This window comes from Sceloporus undulatus, chromosome 3 (genome assembly GCF_019175285.1).
Source record: "Sceloporus undulatus isolate JIND9_A2432 ecotype Alabama chromosome 3, SceUnd_v1.1, whole genome shotgun sequence".
Taxonomy (NCBI): Eukaryota; Metazoa; Chordata; class Lepidosauria; order Squamata; family Phrynosomatidae; genus Sceloporus; species Sceloporus undulatus.
In genome coordinates, this window is record NC_056524.1 from 68,904,153 (window position 1) to 68,916,638 (window position 12,486).

The 12,486-nt window shown below is 40.7% G+C and overlaps 1 protein-coding gene across 6 annotated transcripts in view; it reads left to right on the plus strand.

Annotated features, from left to right (window-relative positions):
- Nucleotides 1-12,486, plus strand: part of KCNJ15 (potassium inwardly rectifying channel subfamily J member 15) — a 47,682-nt gene that overhangs the window by 17,857 nt on the left and 17,339 nt on the right. Inside the window, exon 1 of one of the 6 annotated variants that reach the window (XM_042456168.1) lies at nucleotides 2,394-2,457. The exons of the other annotated variants lie outside the window; for them this stretch is intronic. The gene's annotated coding sequence lies outside the window, so the exon portion shown is untranslated. Of the gene's footprint in view, nucleotides 1-2,393; nucleotides 2,458-12,486 lie in introns of those variants that run through there. 6 annotated transcript variants of the gene reach the window in all.

Sequence of the window (12,486 nt, forward strand, 5' to 3'; positions counted from 1 at the left end):
AAATACCTGTGAAGCATACAAGGTATAATAAGCAAATTTGAAAATAAGCACAGAGGATCAGAGAAATACTACTGCTGATATTTAAAATTAATATTTTAGTATTGACAGATTCCAACAATTCATTTTATACACATACACAATTTGTCATACTTCTTCCCTGTTGCTTGTGACATGAAGCACAAGAACAAACATTGCCTTGGTTTAGGCAGTAGATGGGCTGAAGTACTGGTGTCAGGGTACACAGCCACATATGAGGATGCTGGTATCAGTTGCAGCATCACTCTCCATCACCCAGGATGCTCTCTACAGGACATCCTTCTGAAATACTGGAGAGATCCAACTGTGTTCAATTTTCATGGGTGCCTAGCTTGTAAGGAAGAAAATGGTGAATAGACTGCTCCTTCTCCTCACTTAATTTATATCCCATCTTTTCCCCCAAATTGGGACTCAAGGCAGCTTACAAACAAACAAAAATTACAATTAAAAACATACAAAAAGTCAATGTTAGAACAAACAAACAAAAACTATAAACAACTGTGTATAGTAAGGTATACATCTAGAAATTTTAGTCAAACAATTGACCCCAAAAAACCTGAGTCTACTTATCCACATGTCAATGTAAGTACAGTGGGCCCTTCACATTTGCTGGGGTTAGGGGTGAAGGACCCCTGCGAATGTGGAAAAACCACAAATTAAAAAAAAACACTTTCTTTTTACCTAAGAGAACACCTCTCTAGGAATCTCCAGGTCCTCTAGTGCAGCTCTGTGATCAGCATCTGCCAGAAATTGATCAGAGAATTGTGCTGGAGGACCTACAAATGCCTAGAGAAGTGTTTTCTCTAGGAACTTCAAAGTTCTCCAGTACGGCTCTATGGTCAATGTCTGGCAGAGTTGTGCTGAAGGATGTAGATATTCTTAGAGAGACTATATTAATCAAAACTGCAAATAATAAAATCTGCAAAAGTCTAAGCTGCAAATGTGGAGGGCCAACTGTACTATACTTTAACTCTTACACAAAATCCTCTTGTGAAAGACAAGAGTGTAATCTGTCCTGAAAGCACTGATCACTCTCTACTCTCTTATCTATTCAGCCTTTAGGGTAAGCAAAACAGTTATGCCTGCTGGAATTTTTCAAGTTCTTTGGCATTATTTTCCTTGGCTTTATCGTCTAGATCCTTTGTCACATGCCCATAAAATTTACCCCTGACTTATCCATGGATGATATCAAAATCCATAATTTTGCCCCCCCCATGAGTCTACTTATAGTTGAGTATATACAGTATATTAAAAACATACAATCTAAAAAGATTTTTTTTAAACTTAAACAATACAGTACAATTTAAAAACAATATATCACATACAGCCCATTTATTAAAAGCCTTTGATTCTTAAAAGCCTGTTTGAATAAAAGGCTAAGGTTTACAAAGATACTTACAGCCACTAATTTTGTAAAGACAGCAAGGAAGGGGCCATTCTAACCTCCCTAGGGATGGAGGGACTTCCAAAATATAGGGGCAGCCACTGAGAAGGCCATCTGTCATGCTCACAACAACTATATCTGTGAAGGTGGTTGGACTGAGAGAACTGCCTCTCTTGTGATTCTTAGGGTTCAGGTAGTGTCATATGGGGAGATATAGTTTGTCAGACAGCCTGGACTTGAGCCATTTAGGGCTTTATAGGCCATAAGAAGCACTATGAATTGTGCCCAGAAACAGTCTTGCAACCAGTGGAGCTTTTGTTGAGCTGGGGAATTGTATGATCAATGTAGCCACCCCCATTTAACACTAGCTGCAGCTCTTTGTACCAACTGAAGTTTCCAAACACTTTTCAAAGGCATGCTCACAGATCATGTTACAGTAATCCAAATGTGATATAACCAGGACATATGTCACTGTGACTAGATCAAACATCTCCAGGAATGGGCGCAGTTGGTGCACAAGCTTTATGTTTACAGAAACACTCCTGGCCCCTCTTCAGAAACCTGGGCACAACTTGGATGTCTCTCAGTCATGGCCAGCTCACTTCCTATAAGTCTCTCTCTCTGTGTCTTTCTCTTTCTCTTTCTCTCTATCTCTGTTTCATACAAAAATGTGTGCTTTTACATGGCAAAACATGAGTACAAAAATACATATGAGGCATGCCGATTTGCATCTTTGGCATGTTCATTCTTTAAGAACACAAGCACAGTGATATGTCCCTTATTTCTGTATTATTTCAAGGATGAAGAGAGCAAAGTGTAGGCTGTGTACACTTAATGTTTCATCTCTTGCATATGTGCACATGTATGTCTAGCATACTCATGCCCAAGTATCAATATGCCTCATATGAAAAAGCCAGTATTCTATGTTTGTTTGTTTGTTTCTATCTCTGCAGCTAAAGTTGCTAGTCCAAATGAAGATGTTTAATATGGCAGAGTTAGATGAACACAGATTGTTTTCCATAAGCAATTGGCCATTGGTATGTGCTTTGTTATTATTTGGCTTCCTGTTAAATGACAAAACTCTAGTTAGGAAACAAAGAATGCCTTTGGGATAGTGCAGGAATTCACTGGGAATGTGACTGCTGGGTGGTTTTTTTACAGTTATTTTTTAAATAGCAGCTACAGTTGATCTTACATCACACGCTGCTTTGGAAATTCATGAGTTTTTAACATGTGGCACTGGGAGTTGCTCTTTGCTCTGAGATATTTGCACTGTTTTCTGGATTGTGTCTGGGAGGACCAGTTCACCAATTTTTGATGTTCCAATGGACAGAACACCAAATTCCTCAACTGCCAACGCTTCCTATTTATTTCAGTGGAAGACTGTGCTGCCCAGGCATAGAGGAATATGAATAATTTAGGTTTCCTTCCATTGAAATGAAATGGACAGTCTGCATTTGTGTAGGTTCTCTGTGTATATCCGAGCCCAGGCAAGTTTCTAGTTTCGCAGTGAGTTGTAACATGGTTGAGATGAGCATCAGAGTCCCACACAGCTGCAGCTGAAGCAAACTGTCAAGCACTTCCTACTTTCTGCTGTTCATTCTCATCCTTTTCTGATGATTTCAATTTGTGGAGCATGCCTATTGGTTATTACCAGCCATGATGGCCATCTGCTCTCTCCATTTCCATGAATGTTACTCACTGGAAGCAACAGAGAGAGAGGCCTATGCCTTTGTGTCCTGCTTCCTATAGACATCAGGTTGTCCATTGATGGAAACAGGTTGCTCAATTTAATAGACATTTGGTCTGTTCTGGGGGTGGCGTGGGGGGGGGGGGGCTCTTCTTATGTTTTGATGTTTTTACCTGCCCTTATTCTCAGGCCCAGAGAAGGTATACAATGCTAGCAGAAAGTCACAGAAACAGCAGCTACCAGAAACTCACATATGTTCCATTCCTGTTGTCTGACTGTGAATGAGCAAGTTACAAGGCTGAGGAAGAGGAACAGCAGCAAAACAAACTTGTTGCAAAGGCAGCATGGGAGAGGATAGGACCTTACTGAATGAAAGGAACTGCTGAGGTCATTTTGCTGTCAGGCCAGGGTGATCAGTTGTCCTCCTTTTCCAGGACATGCCCTCAATTTCAACCTTCTGTCCAGGAGGAATTCCAAAATGTCCTCCATTTTGAGCATGGCTATGAAGCATGACTTGAGAGTTATATGGGTTTTTTAGCTTTTATTTGGTCATGACCTACATTTTTCTTGAATGTTCAATCTTTTGTGGTGCCTTGTCATCCTTTCCAGTTAGGATGTCTGGTCACCCTGTGTCTGGCCCCCCATAGGCTGTGGCTATTAGTGGCAGGAACACTAGCTTTAGATTTGAGGAGGAATCTGTGGTGAATCCTTTACACATACCATTAATTCTATCCTAATATTTATTTATTTATGGATTTATGGACATAAATCAGGCATTAGGAATGGGTATACACAAAAACCAGTGGCAGAACATTTCAATCTCCCGGGGCATTCTATCTCAGACCTCAGAACAGCAGTCATTGAACAAAAGAACTACAAAGGTAGATTGGAAAGAGAAACAGCAGAACCACAAACTACAGTCCCTCAGCAATGGATTGAACAAAGACAATGGCTTCCTTACACACTACACACACTTCAACACTATCTAACCCCATCCTCATGGGGGTGCCCTACATTAATCTATTCCCCTCACCACAAGCTAGTCCCATTGCAAAACTAGATCTGTCAGTTCATCTCCATGCACAAAGACCAGTTTTCAATGTCTGTGCCCTAACAACCATAGTTAAAACTGGACCTGCAACTTCATTTCCATACACAAAGGATTTGTAATTTGAATTGACATCCTCACATAGCAATGGCATATATATGTCTGTGCCTGGCTTCCACTTTGTTGTTTTTGTGTGTCTCCAAGTCATTTTTGACTCATGGTGACCCTAAGGCAACCTTATCATAGATTTTCTTGGCAGGTTTCTTCATAGGGGGTTGATATTGCCATCCTCTGAGGCTGAGAGTGTGTGACTTGCCCAAGGTCACTCAGTGGGTTTTTTTTTATGCTCAAGCAGGGAATTAACACCTGATCTCCAGAATCTAACATTGATCCACTACACCATGCTGGCTACAAAAAGCATTTTTGATTTTCTATGCTCCTTGATAAAATCCTTATAACTTTTCTGTTCCCTTGTTGGCTTCTTTTTTAAATAATAAAGATAAGAAAATTGTTTAAATTTTGAGTAAGTGGGGGGATCCCCTTAAGGTTGATGACTGGTTGTGTAAGGTAATGAAAGTGACAAATCTGAGATTTTCAGCAAAGTTATAAATACAGTGGTTAAAAAGTAATATATGTGGGTTTGTTATTAACCAGAATGGAATGTGAAGTTGTGGGAGAAAGTTGACTTGCCAGGAGGACATTATAGCAAAGCAATTAAGGTTTAATACACACTTGGCTGGGGGTAACCCCCATTTTACATAGCAGGACTTATGTCTGATTAAATGTGGCTAGGACTGTACTACAAGAAAGTGAATTGCCCCTCTGAAGTCTCTAGTTCATTTCCCACTTCAGTTGCAAACAATGCTGCATCATTCCCTCCCTCTTTCTGTGACATGTGGGAAGAGATACTGGACAACTCTAAGTAATTGTTGGTGGTGGTTGCTGAGATAATGCATGTAATGGGATATGCACTCATAAGAAAATGATGGTGTAATACAAAATAGGCATGGCTGGTATTGCATCAGTATGACAAGCTGATTCAAGATCTTTTTCCAGGGATACTTCACAGGCAATAGCTCCATCCACTTAAGTGTGCAAAATGATGCAAACTGAATTAGTGGGGAGAGGATATGAGTCTGGCAAGCCTGAAGACGGTTCATGTGCCTATCTTCAAGAACTTCTGGTCACTTTAGGACCAGTTACATTATATTGCTATAGATCAATCTGGTGCATTCAGTCTGCCATAGATCAGTCTGGTGCATTCCAAATGTATTGTATCATAACCTCTGGCAGCTTCCAACCAGCATGGCCATTTTGGCTGTGGATGGCTGGGAGTTTGGGTCTATTCCAGTTGGGGAGCCCCACGTTTGGCAAAGCTGCCAAATATTCTAGTAGATATTCTAATTCATGATTAGAATGAGATTCCTAATGTCAGGCAATGCAGTAGGAAATACAGGCCCTTTGGGCTTGCCTGGAATGATGGTGTGGTAATACCAGTACAGAAAATAGACCAAGGATGTGCTAGTGAGACAGAGGTGAGACATGAAATGCATATTCTTGGGGAAATCTGGAGGTCTTAAAACTCAGAGTATGTAAAGAAAATGCATTTAATGTGTGGTGTTCCATTTTGGGTCAATAACTTTTGTCACTTTGCCTAACTACATCTGTTTGAATTAAACAAAGCACATCAATGAGCCTGTGCAATGGTTTCTTTAAGGTACCCTTTGAATCAATCTGTTAGCATCAAAATGAATTTCCAATATACCAAATATATCCCAGTTTTCTAAAGACTTTTATTTGACACGTGCTATAGTTCAGAAGTAATAATAAACATGTTAACAGGACTTGTTATCAAAAGCCATCATTTTATATGGTTCAGCCTTGAAAGAGAAGAGAAAAAAAATCCAATGAACTTTAACTATAACATGGGAAATGGTACTGCAAAGACGATAAAAAGGGTTGTTCTCTACAATTTGAACATATGGTTGAGCTTCTGCCATGTCTACCTCCTTTGCAAATGTTGAAGCAATGCTGATACAAAAAGAAGCAAGGTTTTAATAAAATCTTATAAATATGTATAGAAAATGTAGCAGCCCACCCAAAGCGTATTAGTTTCCTTCCACTACTCAGTTTTCTTCTGTCTGCACTGGCTTTTAAATGCCGTTCAAGATGCCAGTTATGATCCATAAAGCCCTAAATAGTATTGGAACAGGATATATGAAAGAGAATCTGCCAGTCCACTGTATTTTGTCCTACGCATCTTGTTACTGTTACAGGCAGGATTGTCTCAGGTCAAGAGCCATTTTGGTTCTGACATCTACATTGTGCAACTCTTTCCTAAAGAGATTTGGTTGACCCTCTTGCCTTTGGCTTTCAGTGAACTGTGAAGACTGCTGTGTAACACCAGGCATTTGATTTAGCTTGAGTCCCTCTGCTATTGATTATCTATTTTTTGTTCTTTTTAAAAGTTTTTTTAAATTGTATTTTATATATGTTATCCCCAGGGGGGTATTTGAAGATGAAAAGTCACATTCTATATGAGATTTCGCTTTTAATTTATTTTAATTTTAAAAATGAATGCATGTGGGTTGGTAGGTAGGTGCCTTCAAGTCATCTGTTGACTTATGGAGACCCCATGAATTTTACAGGGTTTTCTTAGTCAAGGAATATTCAGATGTGTTTTAGCCAATTGCTTCCTCTGACAAATAACCTCATGTTCAGTGGTGGTCTCCCATCCAAATACTAACCAGGGCAGACCCTGCCTAGCTTCCAAGATCAGACGGGACCTGGTAGATCCTTCTAAATAAATATGCAAATAGTAACTTTGTCACATAGTGGTTTGAATGTTGGACTATGACTCTGGTGATCAGGGTTTGGTTCTCAGCACGGCCATGAAACCCACTGTGTGAACTTAGGCAAATCTCAGAGGATGGCAATGGCAAACCCCCTCTGAAAAATCCCCTCAGGGTTGCCATAAGTTGGATATTACCTTGTATTCACAACCTGAATATTTCTTCAGTTCTGTATAATCTTTATAGGGCTTGTCCTCAGAACAAAATAAGTTTGCAAAACATTCATAAATAAGGAACTGACAACAAAACCCTCTAGTCTTCAAATATTCCTTTGAGTTTAGCAAAAATGACTTCCAGGTAGAATGGGCATGAGCTTGCTGCCTGAAGGTGAGAGAATGTAAATGGAGATTATCACACCCTTAAATTCCGCTGGGAGAGATGCGGGATCTAAAAGACAAAAATGGGTATTTAGGCAGCCTGTATCCACTCGAGCAGCCTGTTTGCAACCTGGACTTCTGCCACTGCTTTTTTAAGAATGGGTAAATCTCATTCTTGAAGGAGTTCATTGCAGAAACTGAATGTCTTTGATCTCCTAGACCCAGACTATCCTGACCAGCCTCTCTCAAACTGTTGAAAAGCAAGCACCCTCTACTCCTGTAGCCCACACATGACATTAGGGCACAACCTCCTTTGCTCCCATGCACTTTGTTTTGAGGGGGAAGTAGAAAAATCATGCAACTTGGACACCAGTATGGGCCTTTTTGTGGTATATCCCAAGTGAGTCTGTGCATTGGTGGAAGAGGAAGCACTTCCACTGGTCAGAGGCTGGAATTAGGTCTAAGAGCCTTATCGCATGACAAAAGGAAGCTGAGATGCCGCGAGAGAGATGAAGCTTTACAGTATCTTTGCCTCTCTGCATGACATCGTAGCACTTCTGTTCTCCTTCCCGAGGGTGACAGTTGTAAAAGCATGCCTTCTGTTGAACTGATTTTTCTAGACCAGCAAAAGACATGCTTTTGTGACCATCTTCCTTGGGAAGAAAATGGAAGTACTTTGCCAGCATGCAGAGAGGCAAGGAGAAAGCTGCTTTTCTCTCTCTGCATCTTGGCTTTCTTTTGTCATATGATAAGGCTTTTGCCACTAAATCTTTTGCCATTGGATCATAGTCACAACTGGCTCTACCATTAGGCAGAGTAAGGCCTCAAATGGCATATCTGGTAGGGGAGGAATAGTGACAGTGTTTAAGCTATTCTTCTTTAGCTCTGTGACCATTCCACTCTCTTAAAGGATGGAGCTATATGTGCTGTCCTGTAGCCCAAGTAACCTGTTGCTATTAGGTGTGGTTGAAGACCCTGCTCCATTGGCAGCATTGTGACAGAGTTCAATAACTGAGTGCAGTTTGTTTCTGTATGTGGAATGGGGGGATAAACCATTTTTGCCTAAGTAGCAAACTGTCTTTGTGATGGCCCTACTTATATGTTCTCATTCTTTCTATTCTCCTATGTTCTGATCTAGTAGCAGGGGTTCTTATTCATGACAAACATCCTTTGTTTTCATCATGCAAAAATTCAACGGATGAAATGTTTCTTGGCCTAGATATGCAATGATTGGGGAGATTTTGCTGCCAGAATGATACTTTTCCAGGCCACTGTGAAAGGCACAGGAAAGCAAGTCAACCCCAGTACAACTAGCCATTTTTAATCAATGTCTCTTTTGTTCTCTCTTTTGTTCAGCATTGCAGTAATACAAGCAGTGCATCTCCTTGTGCTAACAACATTAATAGGGATGAATAATGCATCACTCTAGATTTTTTCATTGCAACCCCTAACATTTTCCATTGTTATGCATAGGGTTGCCACATCTCAGGGTCTCGTCCTAAGTCTTCAGTTTTCATGGGTCATCTCCAGGTGGGACACAAGGGTGTTGAAAACTTCCAGCTTTGGTTGGCTTACTTCCAAATAAAAGGGAAAGACTGTATGTAAATCTCCAGCTCACCTCATAGAGAAGAAGAAGGAACAGCCCTTTATTACAATTTGATTTGGGAATAGACCCTTTCACTAAGATTTCTCTTTTAATTTTCCAAATGAGAAAATGTGATATGTCTAGGGTTGCCATAGGTCCAGACCTCCAAACCGGGACAAATGTAGGACAAAATTTTCAAATGTAGGACACAATTTTTGTGCCCTACATTTCAATAGGAGCCCCGGACCTGGGCCCCGCCCTCACTGCTGTGGCGACGGGGGCGGGGCTAAGGCGGGGAGGGAATACTCCTTTCAGGGAGGCTTTCCCCAGGCCTGGGCCCCACCCTCGCTGCTGTGGCGATGGGGGCGGGGCTAAGGCGGGGAGGGAATACTGCTCCCAGGGAGGCTTGCCCTCCTGGCCTTCGTCCCGCCCTTGCTGCTATGGCGACGGAGGCGGGGCTAAGGCGGGGAGGGAATACTCCTCCCAGCGAGGCTTGCTCTCCCGGACTTCGCCTTGCCCTCGCTGCTATGGCGATGGGGGCGGGGCTAAGGCGAGGAGGGAATACTCCTCCCAGGGAGGCTTTCCCCAGGCCTGGGCCCCACCCTCGCTGCTGTGGCAATGGGGACAGGGCTAAGGCGGGGAGGGAATACTCCCCTCAGCCCGGGGGCGGGCGAAATCCCGGGGGCGGGGCCAAACTGGGGCGGGACCATGCGGCCCCGCCCAAAACTGGGAAAGTCCCACCCACCAGCGGGATATGGCAACCCTAGATATGTCTCTCTCTCTCTCTCTCTCTCTCTGTGTGTGTGTGTGTGTGTGTGTGTGTGTGTGTGTGTGTTTGAATGATAAGGTGTGAACAAGCTTGGTTGGATCTTAGGCCAAAATGTTTGATGAGATCACCAGTGGCTGTGCCCAAGTCTCAGGTTTTGGCCCAGAAACCTCAGGGCCTGGGATGATCCTGATCTGCCAACCCTAATTTTGAAGCCTAGGTCTGCTGAGAATTCAAAGTCCAGCAATATCTAGTGTGTCATTTGATTTCTTCTTCTTCTTCTTCTTCTTCTTCTTCTTCTTATTATTATTATTATTATTATTATTATTATTATTAACTTTTATTTATAAAATTCTTCTGACTGAAAGGAATTTCTTCCACCTATAGACACTGGGGTAATATAATTATACATCTGGCAATGCATGAGACCCAATTCTCTGTGAGATAATTCCAGAGGATTAGGGGATGCTTCTGAATGATGCAGCTATGTGGGTGGGGATAGTTGTATGGATTTTCCCCAAGGAATAAGCAACAGTCACTAATTTTCAGTCCATGTAATGTAGCTTCTTGCTGATTACTAATACACAGAAATTGAAAGCCTGGAAATTTTACCTTTTTGGATTACAATTCACAGAATCTCACAGCCATCCATTCTGGAGAAAGAATGCTGGGAGCTGTAGTCTTTCAAATGACTTATCCAAGCTTTATAATCCTTTATATTCTGATTGTTTTAGATTCTAGTAAAAATATGGTACAGTATTTCTTTCTTCTTCATCAACTGATGAAGTTTTACATTTGATTTAGGAGTGGAAAGCAAAACATTTGGGGGGGGGAGTCAAGTGTTTACTAGTGAATGCACTGCAAAGTTGCATATTCTTACTATAAGAGAGTTAGAAGGTTTGTGCGTATGTGCCTTTAAGCCACCTGTTAACTTATGATGACCCCATAAATTGCACAGGGTTTCCTTAGGTGGTTTCTCAAGAGGTGGTTTTGCCAGTTCCTTCCTCTGAAATATAGCCTACAGCATCTGGTATTTATTGGTGGCCTCTCATCCAAGTATTAGAGGAAAAGGCCATTTCACAGAGGTAAGAGATGTATTGTTGTAGTCTTAAATTTATTTGTTGACTTATGGTCATCCCCTGAATTTTTAAAGGCAAGGAATGCCCAAAGGTGGTTTGCCATTACCTTCATCTAAAATATAGCCTACAGCACCTGGCATTTCTTTAAAGCTTCCCATCTAAATACTAACCAGGCCTGACCCTACTTAGCTTCTAAGATCATGCAGGATCTGGTGCTTTCAGGGTATTTAGCTACCAAATAAATGAGGTAATCACTACATGCTGCGAATTTAGATAAAGAACTGAAGTATCATGAATGCGGCAAGGCTATGAGAGATTATAACTGCATCTTGCAAATAATACCAGTATTTAGAACAGTCTTGTCCAGCCTTGTGGCCTCTAGATGTGCTCACTTGTATTAAGGACCTGGTAAACTGAGGACTTATCCTAAGGAGACGAGGGTGGTTACGAACAGATCTATACATTGCTCAGAAAGAAGTTTTTTTTAAGGCTTTTTAGAATAAAGACATATTTTAAGCTGTTCTGGAGGTCACTGCATGCATCTGTGATATGTCAGAGCATGTAAAGGATCAGTCAATATGCTAAAAAAGTGAGGAAGACTCATAGCATCATAAAGTTGGAAGAGACCACAAGGGCCATCCAGTCCAACCTGTTTCCTATTCCTTCCTCTTTTCTTACTACATACATCTTCAAAATAGTTGGTGTCTAAGTGAACCTCAACAGAGGGGAGAAAAAAGTGACTTAACCATGTCATTCATCATTTGTTGGATTGTTTTTGTTTTATGAATCAATAATGGATTTTGTCTCTTGTAATGCCACCTATCATTTATGCTATTCAAAATAGTAAAGTAGGTTATGAAGTAGAAGAGATTTAAACAAAAATCGCACTGCCTTCATGTGCTCTAAGAGCTCATTATCATCTGTCAGTGCAAGGTGTGAAAAACAAGCACTCAGAAATCTGGGATACAGAAGGTTTTCATTTGACCTGCATCTCCCAAACTACTGAACAGTTCTGAATGCTGTTATATTTTAGAATCTGTACTTTTCTGTGTCTTGTGGTACAGTAATAATAATAATAACAATAATAATAGGATTTATTTATATCCCGTCCAATCACTGGGAATCCGGGCGGCTTACAACAGTGGGGATAATACAAAGCAATAACAATAAACATGAAAATAATAAAACAATATAACATAGCAAAACATAGGTAATAATAATGATAATAATAATAATTTCATAACAATTCAATAATAACAAAGGATAACACAAAAGATTACATTCAAATCAAAAATTATCAAAAGGAAATCCCCATTTCCAACCCCTCATTCAAAAATTAATGAAGCAAATGCCAATAAACAATGAAATAACAAAACAAGTACAGCATAGCAAGCTACAAGATTATTAGCTCAAAAACTAAGTCAAATGTATATTAAGATGCATATTTTAGGATAAAATAGTTTAAACTTGCACATTTTGAGACAGTAATAGTGCAGAATGGGGTTGGACTGGATGACCCTTGTGGTCACTTCAAATTCTATTATTCTAATCTTTCAAACATTCATATGGTCTTTGGGATGGGGTCCTGGAGGCAGAAGGATGCATCCGATCTCTTTCTTAGGGAAAAGAAAGAGGGCCATCCATAGATAAAAAGATCAAATTCAGGTTCCCCAACCCAGTGTTTGCAGAAACAGACATCGTTCTCACTTTTTTGACATCAGAGCGGGTA